Source organism: Herpailurus yagouaroundi, unplaced genomic scaffold (assembly GCF_014898765.1).
Source record: "Herpailurus yagouaroundi ecotype Mexico unplaced genomic scaffold, PumYag 182, whole genome shotgun sequence".
NCBI classification, from domain to species: domain Eukaryota; kingdom Metazoa; phylum Chordata; class Mammalia; order Carnivora; family Felidae; genus Herpailurus; species Herpailurus yagouaroundi.
Window position 1 is genome coordinate 49112851 of NW_024412413.1, and position 13119 is coordinate 49125969.

At 39.1% G+C, this 13119-nt stretch overlaps 2 long non-coding RNA genes across 3 annotated transcripts in view; one reads left to right on the forward strand and one right to left on the reverse strand.

The window, feature by feature from the left end:
- Positions 1-13119, reverse strand: part of LOC121040777 (uncharacterized) — a 159333-nt gene that overhangs the window by 100966 nt on the left and 45248 nt on the right. The gene's annotated exons all lie outside the window — the stretch shown is intronic.
- On the forward strand, positions 9714-10108 carry LOC121040779 (uncharacterized). Its single transcript, XR_005795435.1, has 2 exons — positions 9714-9866; positions 9948-10108. It is a non-coding gene; the product is annotated as an uncharacterized LOC121040779 (long non-coding RNA).

The following is a 13119-nucleotide window of genomic DNA, read 5'->3' on the forward strand; positions in this document are numbered from 1 at the left end:
ACATGTAGATCAATAGAACAGAACAGAAAGCCCAGCAATAAACCCAAGATTATATGGTCAATTAATCTTCAACAAAGGAGGCAGGAATATGCTCTGGGAATAAGACAATCTCTTCAACAAATGGTATTGGGAAAACTGGATAGCTACATGGCAAAAGAATGAAACTGGACGAGTTTCTTATACCATATACAAAAATAAACTCAAAATGGGTTAAAGACCTAACTGTAAGACTTAAAACCATAAAATTCCTAGAAGAAAACATTGGCAGTAATCTCTTTGACATTAGCTGCAGAAACATTTTTCTAGATATGTCTCCTTTGGCAAGGGAAACAAAAGCAAAATTAAACTATTGGGACTATACCCAAATAAAAAGCTTTTTCACAGCAAAGGAAACCATCAATAAAACAATGAGACAACCCACTGAATGGGAGAAGATATTTGCAAATGATAGATCTGAAAAGAGATTAATATCCAAAGTGTGTAAAGAACCTATCCAACTCAACACCAAAAAACTCCAAATAATCCAATTAAAAATAGGTAGAAGACATGAACAGTCATATTTCTAAAGAAGACCCATAGATGACCAAGGGATGGCCACGTCCAAAGATCGCTCATTATCAGGGAAATGCAAATCAAAACCACAAGGAGATATGTCACCTCACGCTTGTCAGAATGGCTAAAATAAGAATCGCTTCACTTTGGTTATTTTGAGGACATGCTAGGTAGCAAACCAGGCTCTACTACTTGAATTTTTCCTTTAACTGCATAATGGAACTCTCTTTTGTGGTAGAATGAAAATGATCTCATTTATGCTATTCGAAATGTATGATTTGCATTTTTGTTATATATTTTTATCATACATTTTTTTCTATTTCTCTTACATAGTTCTGTAACATATTTCTATTATAACCAGCTATTGTACCAGGTTCTGGTCTTGGGATTCTTTTGCACTCTTAAAAATAACTGAGAATCCCAAAGAAGTTTTGTTTCTTTGGGTTATATCTATGGATATTAACTGTACTGGAAGTCAAAACTGAGACATTAAAAAAATATTAGTTCATTTGAAAACAATAATGACAAACCCATCACATGTGACATAAATAACATCTTTTTATAAAAAAAATTATTTTTCCAAAGAAAGAAAATTTTTTTGGGATTTTTTGCAAATCCTTTTAACGTCTGACTTCATAGAAGACAGCTAAATTCTTATATTGGCCTCTGCATTCCATCTGGTATCTGTTGTTTTTGTTGAAGTATATTTAGAAAATCTAGCATCACAGAGATATATAGTTGGAAAAGGAAGGAGTATTTTAATAGTTGTAGATACTACCCCAAATCTCCACAACAGGTAGTTTCTTAGAGGTTATTGGACAACAGGTATTACCAGATATGTTCTTTGAAGTGACAGGGTCACTTTATTCATTTTCAAGAAAATGCCTGCCAATACCTAAATCTTAACTAATTGTTCTTTGAAGTAAAAATGGGGTTTCATGAAAAGAAAAAATAAAATGGTTAGTTCAGCTTGCAACTCAAACACTAACACAAGAATTTTTCTTGGGGACAACTGTGCTACCTGAGCAGAAATACTTCATGTGTGCTTCCCAGTTTGTCACACAGAATATCACAAAGACCTACACTGAAGTATTGAGAATTAATAAAACTGACAATTTTTAATGTTTCACCAAGGACATTCTTTTTAAAAAGTTGTTTTTCATGTTTATTTATTTATCTTGAGAGAGAGAGTGTGAGCTGGGAAGGGAGAGGAGACATAGAATCCCAGGTACCCTCCATGCTATAAGCGCAGAGCCCAACTTGGGGCTTGAACTCACAATCCCATGAGATCATAACCTGAGCCAAAACCAAGAGTCAGATGCTTAACCACTGAGCCTCCAGGCACCCACTAAAGACGTTCTTTAGTAAAACTAACTTCCCTTACCCCCTCTTTCCCTCCGTCCTTTCCTTCCTTCTTTCTGCTCTCCTCTCCTTTCCACCTCTCCCCTCCCCTTGAGTTTGTGGTGGTGAAGAATATTGGAGAATATCGTGACCATTAGCTACAGTTTGGTGACACCACTTTGACTTGTGCTAACGTGCTGGCAGTTTGACCCGCTATTACTTTGGCACCACCAGTGTAAAAATCCATATAGTGAATAAGGCAAATCCTTCTTTAACATTATTATAAAAGTAGTTTTGATCTCACAGGTCCCCTGAAAGTGTCCCCAGGACTTTGCAGACTACACTTTGAGAAGGGAAAAAGCAGCAGAAATGAAAGGATCCAAAGGAAGAGAGTGACCCTTTCTGAGTGATCCTTGCTGCTGCCTCAAACCCTGTGTTCTGTGTGGGCCCTGATCTGTCCCAGCACCCACCGGCTTCCCTCCTCTCCTTCCAGACTGTCCATAATAGGACAATGTCTTTGGGAGCTCTAGGTACGGAGCCTTTTTACTTGCTCTGCAACTGCTCTCTGTAGCAGTGCTAGGTAGGGCAGTGGTATAGGACTCTTTCCCCTTTTCCTTCCACTTAGAAGAATTTACTAATGAAAATACTGGTATAACCCCATAAAAATCTCCAAATTGCTGAATAAACCATCTAGAAAGAGAACTGACCAGAAATGTATACCCTTCCCCTTGTGGTTTTGAAAGCATCTGACCCTTAAAGAGGCTGTATTGATTACCTTGGACATTTTTCCTACGCATTTTATTTTCACTGGATTGTAACTGAAGAATTTCGAAAAAGAAAAATAACAACCTGGTTTTCTATGTTGTCCATAGGAACACTCTGTAGGATAGCCTTTCCTTAGTGCTACCATATGTAAATGGATCTGGAAGCTTTGAACTCTGAGTCTATTGGGCTCCCTTCCAAACTCCTGAGGGCTTGTTTTATTTAAAAACATGACACTTGGCAACTTCTATCAAGGGTCTAATTCCTTATTATATTACTATAACTAGGTTAAGGAGTGTATGTGAGAGAGGATAATTAGTAGGATTAAGTATATTTGGCTAATTCTGAGTCAAATATACTGAAATTAGCTTTCATTTAAATCTAAAATTCTGTTTTACTCTTGGAGATTTTAGGCAAAAAAATTACTTGTTTTCAGAACCATAAACTTGAGCAGATTTCCAAAAGTCCAAGACTGTGTGCTAGTGTTTTTTAAAATGAATCCAGTTATTAAAAATAAAATTTACCAAGAAGCTACTCTGTGCCAAACATTGTTCTAGAAACGGGGAAGGAGCGATGAATAAGGCAGACATACGTCCCTGCGCTCATGAAGTTTATAATCCAGAAGGGAAGATGCAAAAAATAATGAGTAAACAACTAAATAAGCAAGATAATTTCAGCTAATGATAAGCATATGAAGGAAATAACACAGGGCGTTGGGATAATAAATCACAGAGGGGATGAGGTGGTCAGAGAAGGGTTCCCTACGGAGGTGACATTTCTAGCTGAGACCTGAACGTGGAAAGGAGCCAGTCAGGGGAGGAGCCAGGTGGGAGAGAACAGGAAGCAGAGGGAACAGCAAATACAGAGATCCTGAGGTGGGGTTACTTTTGGAAATGCATTAAGAAAACCCTGAGCTTTTTAATAAGACTAAATTCTGATATTATTATCGGCAAATCTGCTGTTCAAATTAGCACATTATGAAATCTTGAATTGACTTTGACCTTTTGACTAGGATGACCAGGGAATTATTTGTCAGATGATCCCAGTTTGGATTGGGGCTGAATAATGAACGGTTTGTTGACTTAATTACTACATATAATTTCACTGGGAAGTCTCAAAGCTAAGTTCTTTACCTGATCCATGCCTCATTCCTTTGCCTGCATCATATTTTTCTGTATTCCTTTTGAAGTAAGTGGCACTACTATTCTTTTGGCTCAAGCCAGAAAGCTAGGTCTTTCTGCCCAGCTGTCTCCCTCACTCCACTCCATCAGGAAAACTTACAGATTTTACCTCCTGAATACTTATTGAATCTGTCCGTCTCCTCCATCCTGGAGCACCATCATCTCATTCATGCTCTCCAGTAGTGCTCCTTTTGAATGTATCCCTGTATCTAGAGGGATTTTACTAAGCTGAACTATATAGTTCATTCTTTGATTAAAACCTGGGAAAACCTCTCCCAGCATTCTGTAAAAATAATGTCCTACAATAAAATCAATTTCAAAAACATTGGGCTAACATGACAGGGCATCTGGGTGGCTCAGTCGATTAGGCGTCCTATTTTGGCTCAGGTCATGATCTCACGTGTCATGGGATCAGGCCCTGTATTAGGCTCTGTGCTGACAGTGTGGAGCCTGCTTGGGAGTCTCTCTCTCCCTCTCTCCCTGTCCCTCCTCCACTCATGCTTTCTTTCACTCTCAAAAATAAATAAACTTAAAAAAAATCAGGCTAACATAAGATAAAGAGGTCCCTTTGTTGCAGGACTTCTCAGAGCCTTCAATATGCTAATGTATGCATCGTGAATCACTCACGGGGGGGGGGGGTAAAAGTGAGGATTCTTTCAGACATAAGTCATAGTGAAGCTATTATTTTGAGGAATGTCAAAGAACATCTCATGAAATATCTATGAATAGCAGTACTTTATATAACATAGCTTAGGAAATTTGGTTTATGTAAAGAAATGTAGTCATGTTTACATGGTATATAAGACTTCTCATGACCTGGTCCTCACCTTCCTCATGAGCCTCATTTTGACCACTCCCCACCTTGAGCTTCATTTAATAACAGCAAACCATATCCACTTCCTGCCACAACATGCTCCCTGTGATTTTGCTGAAGCTTTTCTCTCCGGAACATTTCTTCATCTGGCTAAATCTACTCATCTTTCAACTCTCAGCTCAGGGACCTTTCTTGAATTCCAAGTTGAGATAAATGCCTCTCTTATGAGTTCCACTTACCATAGCACAAAAATTGGAATAATCTGTGTATGTGTCTTTTCCTTCTAGTTTACTGATGGGTAAAGACTGAGGGACCATGCAATGATGATGATGCTAGCTAAGTTTGTTGCAGTCAGTAGGTGCCATGCTCTGTGTATGAGTTATTTAATATTTACAAGGGATTCACGAGGTAGGCATTATTAGCACCCTCATTTTGCAGACAAAGAAGCTGGGGGCTTAGAGGCTAAGGGACTTGCCTGAGGCCATATAACTAGTGAATGATGAGATGGTGTGAATTTAGACAGCCGGACTCCCAATGCTGCACCTTTCGCAACTGTATCTGTAACACCAGCATGATGCCTGGGAGCAGACACTTGACAAACGCTTATTGATCTAACGTGTGGGTGCGCACACATATCCTACACACACCCCAAAACTACTAGCATCGAGGATGTTGAACATGCTATAGGAAAGTGCTAAATTCCATCGGTGGCAGAATTGGCAGTAGAAAGGGAGGTATGGAAAGGACAACCGGCTCATGTTCCAAATTATTCTCAGCTTTCTTGTTGTCTTAGACATATGTTCTGAGGGTGGCCAACCCCTGTTTTACATCTGTGTTAGTCTTTGCAGAATAAAGAGCAAATTAGTGTTTAATGGGGGCTATTAATATTGTCACCTAATTGAGTAATATCTAATAAATCTTTTCATTTACAACCCAATGGGAATTTCTACTTAGTGTGGAAAATGTTTGATCTCAGAAATATTTTCATACACAAAGAATATATATATGTGTATATATGTGTGTGTGTGTGTGTGTGTGCGTGTGTGTGTGTGTGTTTGTGAGATGTTGAACATTCAATGAAATTTTGTGAGTATGAACTAAACACTTATTCTGGGCCTAGAACTGTTGGCAGTAGCTTTTGAGAGTTACAAAGTAAGTTTATGATAGTTTCTGCACTTTAGAATTTTGCTACTTGGCTTGAGACTATCTGAAGTATCTTATAGTAGGTCTCTAAATTGGTATTTTTTTTAACAAGAAAAAGTTCAATATATTATTTTGTTGCACTCTTTGAGGATCAAAAATCATTGCAATAGGATTATAATTTGAAATATGAGTAAGAGGCATGTGGGCTCATGATCTCTATAAGCTGATTCTTTACTTCCTAATTAAATTGTACAGATGATGGGCCGCCTGGGTGGCTCAGTCCGTTAAGCGTCTGACTTCAGCTCAAGTCACGATCTCACCGTCCGTGAGTTTGAGCCCCGCATCGGGCTCTGGGCTGATGGCTCAGAGCCTGGAGCCTGCTTCCGATTCTGTGTCTCCCATTCTCTCTGACCCTCCCCCGTTCATGCTCTGTCTCTCTCTGTCTCAAAAATAAATAAACGTTAAAAAAAATTAAAATTGTACAGATGATAGAAACATTGAAAACAGAATATTACCTTATAAGTGATAAAAAAGACTGGTAACTCCCATACATATGTTTTATGATTTTGTTTAAGAAATGTCTATTTCGGGGTGCCTGGGTGGCTCAGTTGGTTAAGTGTCTGACTTCAGCTCATGTCATGATCTTGAGGTCTGTGAATTCATGCCCTGTGTCGGGCTCTGTGCTGATAGCTCAGAGCCTGGAGCCTGCTTCAGATTCTGTGTCTCCTTCTCTCTGCCCTCCCCCACTTATGCTCTGTCTTTATCTCTGAAAAATGCATAAACCTTAAAAAAATGTCTATTTCATGTTAGATCAGATTAGTTGTTTAGAACAAAGACCTACATGACTTTTTTTTGTGTATTTTCATATCTTTTTACTTTAATTTTTATTTTTTTAATTTACAAAAATTTTTAATTTACAAAAAAATTTATTTTTTAATTACAATTTATAATTTTAATTTAAGTTAGTTAACATCTAGTATTACAATGATTTCAGGAGTAGATTCCTTAATGCCCCTTATCTATTTAGCCCATCTCCCCTCCCACAACTCCTCCAGTAACCCTCTGTTTGGTCTCCATACTTAAGAGTCTCTTATGTTTTGTCCCCCTCCCTGTTTTTATATTCTTTTTGCTTCCCTTCCCTTCTGTTAATGTGTTCTGTATCTTAAAGTCCTCATATGAGTGAAGTCATATGATATTTTCTTTCTCTGACTAATTTTGCTTAGCATGATACCCTCTAGTCCATCCACGTAGTTGCAAATGGCAAGATTTCATTATTTTTGATTGCCCAGCAATAATCCATTATGTATATATACCTCATCTTCTTTATCCATTCATCCATCGATGGACATTTGGGCTCTTTCCATACTTTGGCTATAAAGTATGTGCTGCTATAAACATTGGGGTGCATGTGTCCCTTTGAAACAGCATACCTGTATCCCTTGGATAAATAGCTAGTAGTGCAATTGCTGGGTTGTAGGGTAGTTCTGTTTTTAATTTTTTGAGGAACCTCCATACTGTTTTCCAGAGAGGCTGTACCAGTTTGCATTCCCACCAGCAGTGCAAAAGAGATCCTCTCTCTCCCCGCATCCTCACCAACATCTGTTGTTGCCTGAGTTGTTCATTTTAGCCATTCTGACAGGTGTAAGGTGGTATCTCATTATGGCTTTGATTTGTATTTCCCTAATGATGAGTGATGTTGAGCATTTTTTCATGTTTCTGTTAGCCATCTGGATGTCTTCTTTGGAGAAGTGTCTATTCATGTCTTTTGCCCATTTCTTCACTGGATTATTTGTTTTCTGGGTGTTGAGTTTAGTAAGTTCTCTATAGATTTTGGATAATAAACCTTCATCTGATATGTTGTTTGCAAATACCTTCTCCCATTCCGTCAGTTGCCTTTTAGTTTTGCTGATGGTCCCTTCGCTGTGCAGAAGCTTTCTATTTTGATGAGGTCCCAATAGTTCATTTTTGTTTTGGTTTCCCTTGCCTCCGGAGACGCGTTGAGTCAGAAGTTGCTGTGGCAGACCTGCATGACTTTCTGTCCCAAATACAAACAGGAATGCTTGAGAATGCCTAGACTTTTTTTTTTTTTTCTGTTTAATATGTGCCATATCAGTTTGGAGAAATTATTTACTTTGCTTATGTTAGAGTTCTTTCATTATAAAGGAAATGTTTTCCTATTCCCCATTCCATTTTCTCTGAGACTTAACCACTCATTTATTTCCTTATACTTACTGCAAACTGTGGCCTGGGATTTACTGGGATTCTCACTGTGGGCACATACTTTTTTCTTGTTCTTTTTTTTTTTAATTTTAAAAATTTATTTTTGAGAGAGATAGAGACAGTGTGAGTGGGGAGGGGCAGAGAGCACGAGAGAGAATCCTAAGCAGGCTCTGCAATGCCAGCATGGGCCAGATGCTGGGCTGGAACCCAGGAAACCATGAGATCATGACCTGAGCCGAAAACAAGAGACAGACGCTCAACCAGTTGACCTACACAGGTGCCCTGGCACATACTTTTTTCATACTCATATCTCCCCTCAAGCACATGTGTTTTCATGAATGTCTGTTAATCTGCCTGGGAAAGAGCTCTCTACACCATCAGCATCAATAAATCCAGTTGTCTCATTTTTCAGTCTTAGGTATTGTTGGGGTCATTTGCTAATGCTTGTATGAGTAAAGGGTTCAGAAAATGCCTGTTGCAGTGTGATTTCTTTAACTTGTTTGAGACCATACCATGAGACAACAGACCTGGGGAGCTCTGTGCTTACAGGGAGGAAAGAAAGGAATTTTGATTTTTTTTCTTTAGCTAAATGTTATAAAACTTTAAAGCTTAAATTTGAATATTTGTTGCAGATGGGTTAAAGAAAATACATCAACTCAGTATTTTTCCTGTTTCTACTCACTAGTGAACAACAGAAGCCTAAAAAAAAAAAAAAAAAGGAATGTTCTATAAAGTAAGATATAAAATTTGAGTTAGGGCTGTAAGTTAATAGTTTCATTATTCCCTGTCCCCAAATTATTTCTGGGCCCTGGGCCTCTGAACCTAAGGTAATCTGCTAGGCAATTTTAACATCTTATCACAAGTCAGTGATCTCCTCTCCTCCACGTCCTCCCTATCTTATTGACAAATGTTTCTGTGGTGACCTAGTTCTGCTTCCTGTTTAAACTGTATAAAGGATTCATTGAATTCACTATCTAGCTTTTGATTCTATTTGCAAATATATAGCTGTAAATGATTCCATTCATTAGCTGATGCAGTCTCCCTTTGCTAACCATATTTGGATCATTTCATTGTTAACATCGGCTGAGGGAGGAGAAGGAACTCTTTGAAACTCCTCCCACTTGTGATTTTATGGGTCTGATATGGAGGTTTATCAGGGCAGAAGCATGGCTTGGCTGACCCAATGCCCATTTCCAGATTTCTCTGCCCTTGCCTACTGCTACAATAGAATGGAGAAGCTAAATATTCACTGTTCTTAACTTCCTCTGAAGCAAGGGGTGGCCTTTTGACAGAGTTCCAGCCAATGCAGCAGAAGTGGAATTCTGGAGTGGAGGGTTCTGGGAAGGATCTTTTATTTCCTGATCAAAGAGGCCAGAAGCTGCTGGTACTACACCTTCCACTTCTTTTGGTCTTGACCATTGTTGTGATGCCTGAATCTACAACAGTCACCCAGCAACTTTGAGATAATACACCAATGTACTAAAATGGTAGAGTAGAATTGTAGAAGAAACCTTCGTTTTTATCATATCATGGAGCCCACATTATACAGAACTGCCTCCCTCTAGCATTGTATATGAAAAGCAAATCCCTATGTAGTGGTCTTAGGACATGGCTACAAATTCTTTGACACTTCTCCCATTAAAAGATCCTTCTCCTGAATATAGGCCAGACTTAGTGAGTTGCTTCCAGCAAATAGAATGCAGTGGGAGGGATACTGCATGATTCTCAGGTTAGGTCATAAAAGGTGATACAGTTTCTGCCTTATTATTCCTCTTCTCATGTGCGACTTGGGAGCCATGAGTTGACATATCAGAAGTCAGTCTACACCAAAGCTGCCATGCTGGAGAAACCATGTAAGAGACCACATTGAGATAGTGATGCCTGAGGAGCCTCAGCTGTTATCAGGCTCCAGCTCTTTCACTCTCCCCATCAAGGATGAACAAACATGTGAGTGAACCAGTCTGCAGATGATTCCAGCCCTCAGTCTTCAAGCTGCCCTAGCTGATGTCAACGAGAAGAGACAAGCTTCCCTCCACCAAGTCCTTCCCAAACTACAGATTCAGGAGGAAAATAAATGTTATTTTTAAGTCACTAAGTTTGGGGATGGTTTATTATGTGGCAACAGAAACTGGACACCTTATTTTTTATACTGCTGTTATTGGGACATTCTGTTACTTGCAGCCAAAAGGAGCCCTACTAAAACACTTAGTAGTAGGAAGATTAAAAGAAATTGCTAAAATGACCCTTCTAAATTACTATACATGTTACCTATTGTATTCTTCTCTTAGCCTAGTTATGCTAATCAAATTAACTATAGTATTGATGTCATGATTTTCCATAAGCTGATGTTAATTTAGTTCTATACAGGTTTTATTTATAATAGGACTGGGCTAGTAGAACTGCAGAAAAGGAGAAATTTCAATTCAGGACACCATATTTCTGTTTTCCTGCTCTTTTAGTGGGAAACAATAAACATATCAGTAAACAATATCAATAGCTGCTTCACTGGCAGGTAAAGCTTGTCTGAGTCCCCAACTTCATCAAATCCCATCAGTGTTTGAGGTTGTTTTCTTAATGAAATGTTCCTAGCATTTGACAGCTTTGTTCCTTCACTGACATTTGAAGCTTTTTAAATAGATGAATTTTTAATGTCATATTTAATAGGCCAGATTCCTTGAAGCAAAATCCCATTAGTTAGTGTCCACTTTTTAGAGAATGGATGGTCACTAATTACTGTTAGAATTTATTTAAAAGTTTTAATATATGGTCTTACTCATAAACTCATTTATAAATCCAGCATATAGAAACTAGTAAGATTATTCTAGATTAATAGTCATATCCTTACATGGGAGCTGCAGTATAAATTAAAAATCTTTTATCCAAAAGTAACATAATGCTATTTCTGGTAATGGAAATTCTTAGTTGGATTTGTAATATAGTTTGGGCTATTTTCTTATCCCATTGGACTGAAATTTTAAACCTAAAAGAACAAAATGTAACTTCTGAAAGCTGGTTGCACAAAAGCCAATTTCATTTTTGTGTGTTTATTTACACAACGTCCACATTCTTAAACTGTTGGCAAATTCACAGCTGGGTGGAGCTGCACATGTGTCACTGTGCTGATGCTACGGGGCGGGGTGGGTGTGGAGGGTGGGCTGGGGCACATAAGGGTCCTTGCAAAGAGAAGTTACATAAGTGATATCACATGCAGAAGTAGCCTCTGGGGTTTAAAAATAACTGGACAGGGAGTGTCAGCCTTTCTTGGATCTGACTCCCTGACTTACTATCCTTAAGGGTCAGACCTATATTCCTGGGTGGGCTGGAGAGTCTGTTTAAATGCACTCAGTTCCTCATGGAAACCCTACATAATAGCTTAAAGAGCCTGGGAATGTTTTTTGTCTCAAGGCAGCAAGGTGCTGCCTGCAAAAGCTGAACCAACATCTCAATGAGAAGCCAAAACAGGACAGATGTTTCATGCTGTGCCTCAAATGCAGTTGCTTCCAGCATGGTTTCCTTAAACACAAAAACAGAGAAGACAACCGCTCTTCCATAGTGGCTTCAAAGCAGATTAAAATAAGCACTAATTTCCCATCCTGTCCTTCTCCCTACCCATCTATTTTAGGGGACTGAAGTATTGATATATGAGACAATGCCTTGTATTCATGCTACCTGATATTTTTATTTTTGTAATTTGTGAAAAATTAGCTGTTCACAGCTTATCTACCCTGCATATCTACCCTGGTGTCAGAGATTCCTTGAGGGCCAATATCTTAATTTAATTGGCACAGAGGCCCCATCTAGCACCTGAGAAAATATATATACCGTGCAGTCATATGAGACCATAGAAATGGTAGGAGTGGGGGTGAAATCTAACAATGGTCAGAAAACAACATAAATACATACTAAATCTGCCACCTGCCTATGGTTACCCTGAGCCTATCCAGTATCACTTGAGATGCTCATGTCATTAGGGAGAGGCAGGTGTTTCTTTCTTTCTTTTTTTTTTCAATATATGAAGTTTATTGTCAAATTGGTTTCCATACAACACCCAGTGCTCATCCCAAAAGGTGCCCTCCTCAATGCCCATCACCCACCCTCCCCTCCCTCCCATCCCCCATCAACCCTCAGTTTGTTCTCAGTTTTTAAGAGTCTCTTATGCTTTGGCTCTCTCCCACTCTAACCTCCTTTTTTTTTTCTTCCCCTCCCCCATAGGTTTCTGTTAAGTTTCTCAGGATCCACATAAGAGTGAAAACATATGGTATCTGTCTTTCTCTGTATGGCTTATTTCACTTAGCATAACACTCTCCAGTTACATCCATGTTGCTACAAAGGGCCATATTTCATTCTTTCTCATTGCCACGTACTACTCCATTGTGTATATAAACCACAATTTCTTTATCCATTCATCAGTTGATGGACATTTAGGCTCTTTCCATAATTTGGCTATTGTTGAGAGTGCTGCTATAAACATTGGGGTACAAGTGCCCCTATGCATCAGCACTCCTGTATCCCTTGGGTAAATTCCTAGCAGTGCTATTGCTGGGTCATAGGGTAGGTCTATTTTTAATTTTCTGAGGAACCTCCACACTGTTTTCCAGAGTGGCTGCACCAATTTGCATTCCCACCAACAGTGCAAGAGGGTTCCCTTTTCTCCACATCCTCTCCAGCATCTATAGTCTCCTGATTTGTTCATTTTGGCCACTCTGACTGGCGTGAGGTGATATCTGAGTGTGGTTTTGATTTGTATTTCCCTGATGCGGAGCGACGTTGAGCATCTTTTCATGGAGAGGCAGGTATTTCTATTCTCTGGCTATCAAACGACCATCGGTGGTATCCTCTGGATTAGAACCCTTAGCTTCAATCCCCAGCCTTTCCTTGAGTTTCCAGATGACTTCGACATTCCCCCACCACTTGCTCATTGGTATTAGCAGATAGAGCCCATCAATTCCTCTCTAATGCCACTGCTTCTTCCTGAAGGCCTACACACCGTCGCAAACCAGAAGGCAGCCTCTTACCCATATAAATGATTCCTTTTAGAGGCATGATCTATTCAAGCTGGTTCCTTCCAGAGTTCTTTCATTCACTGAAGCAGTATTTCTCCAAGCA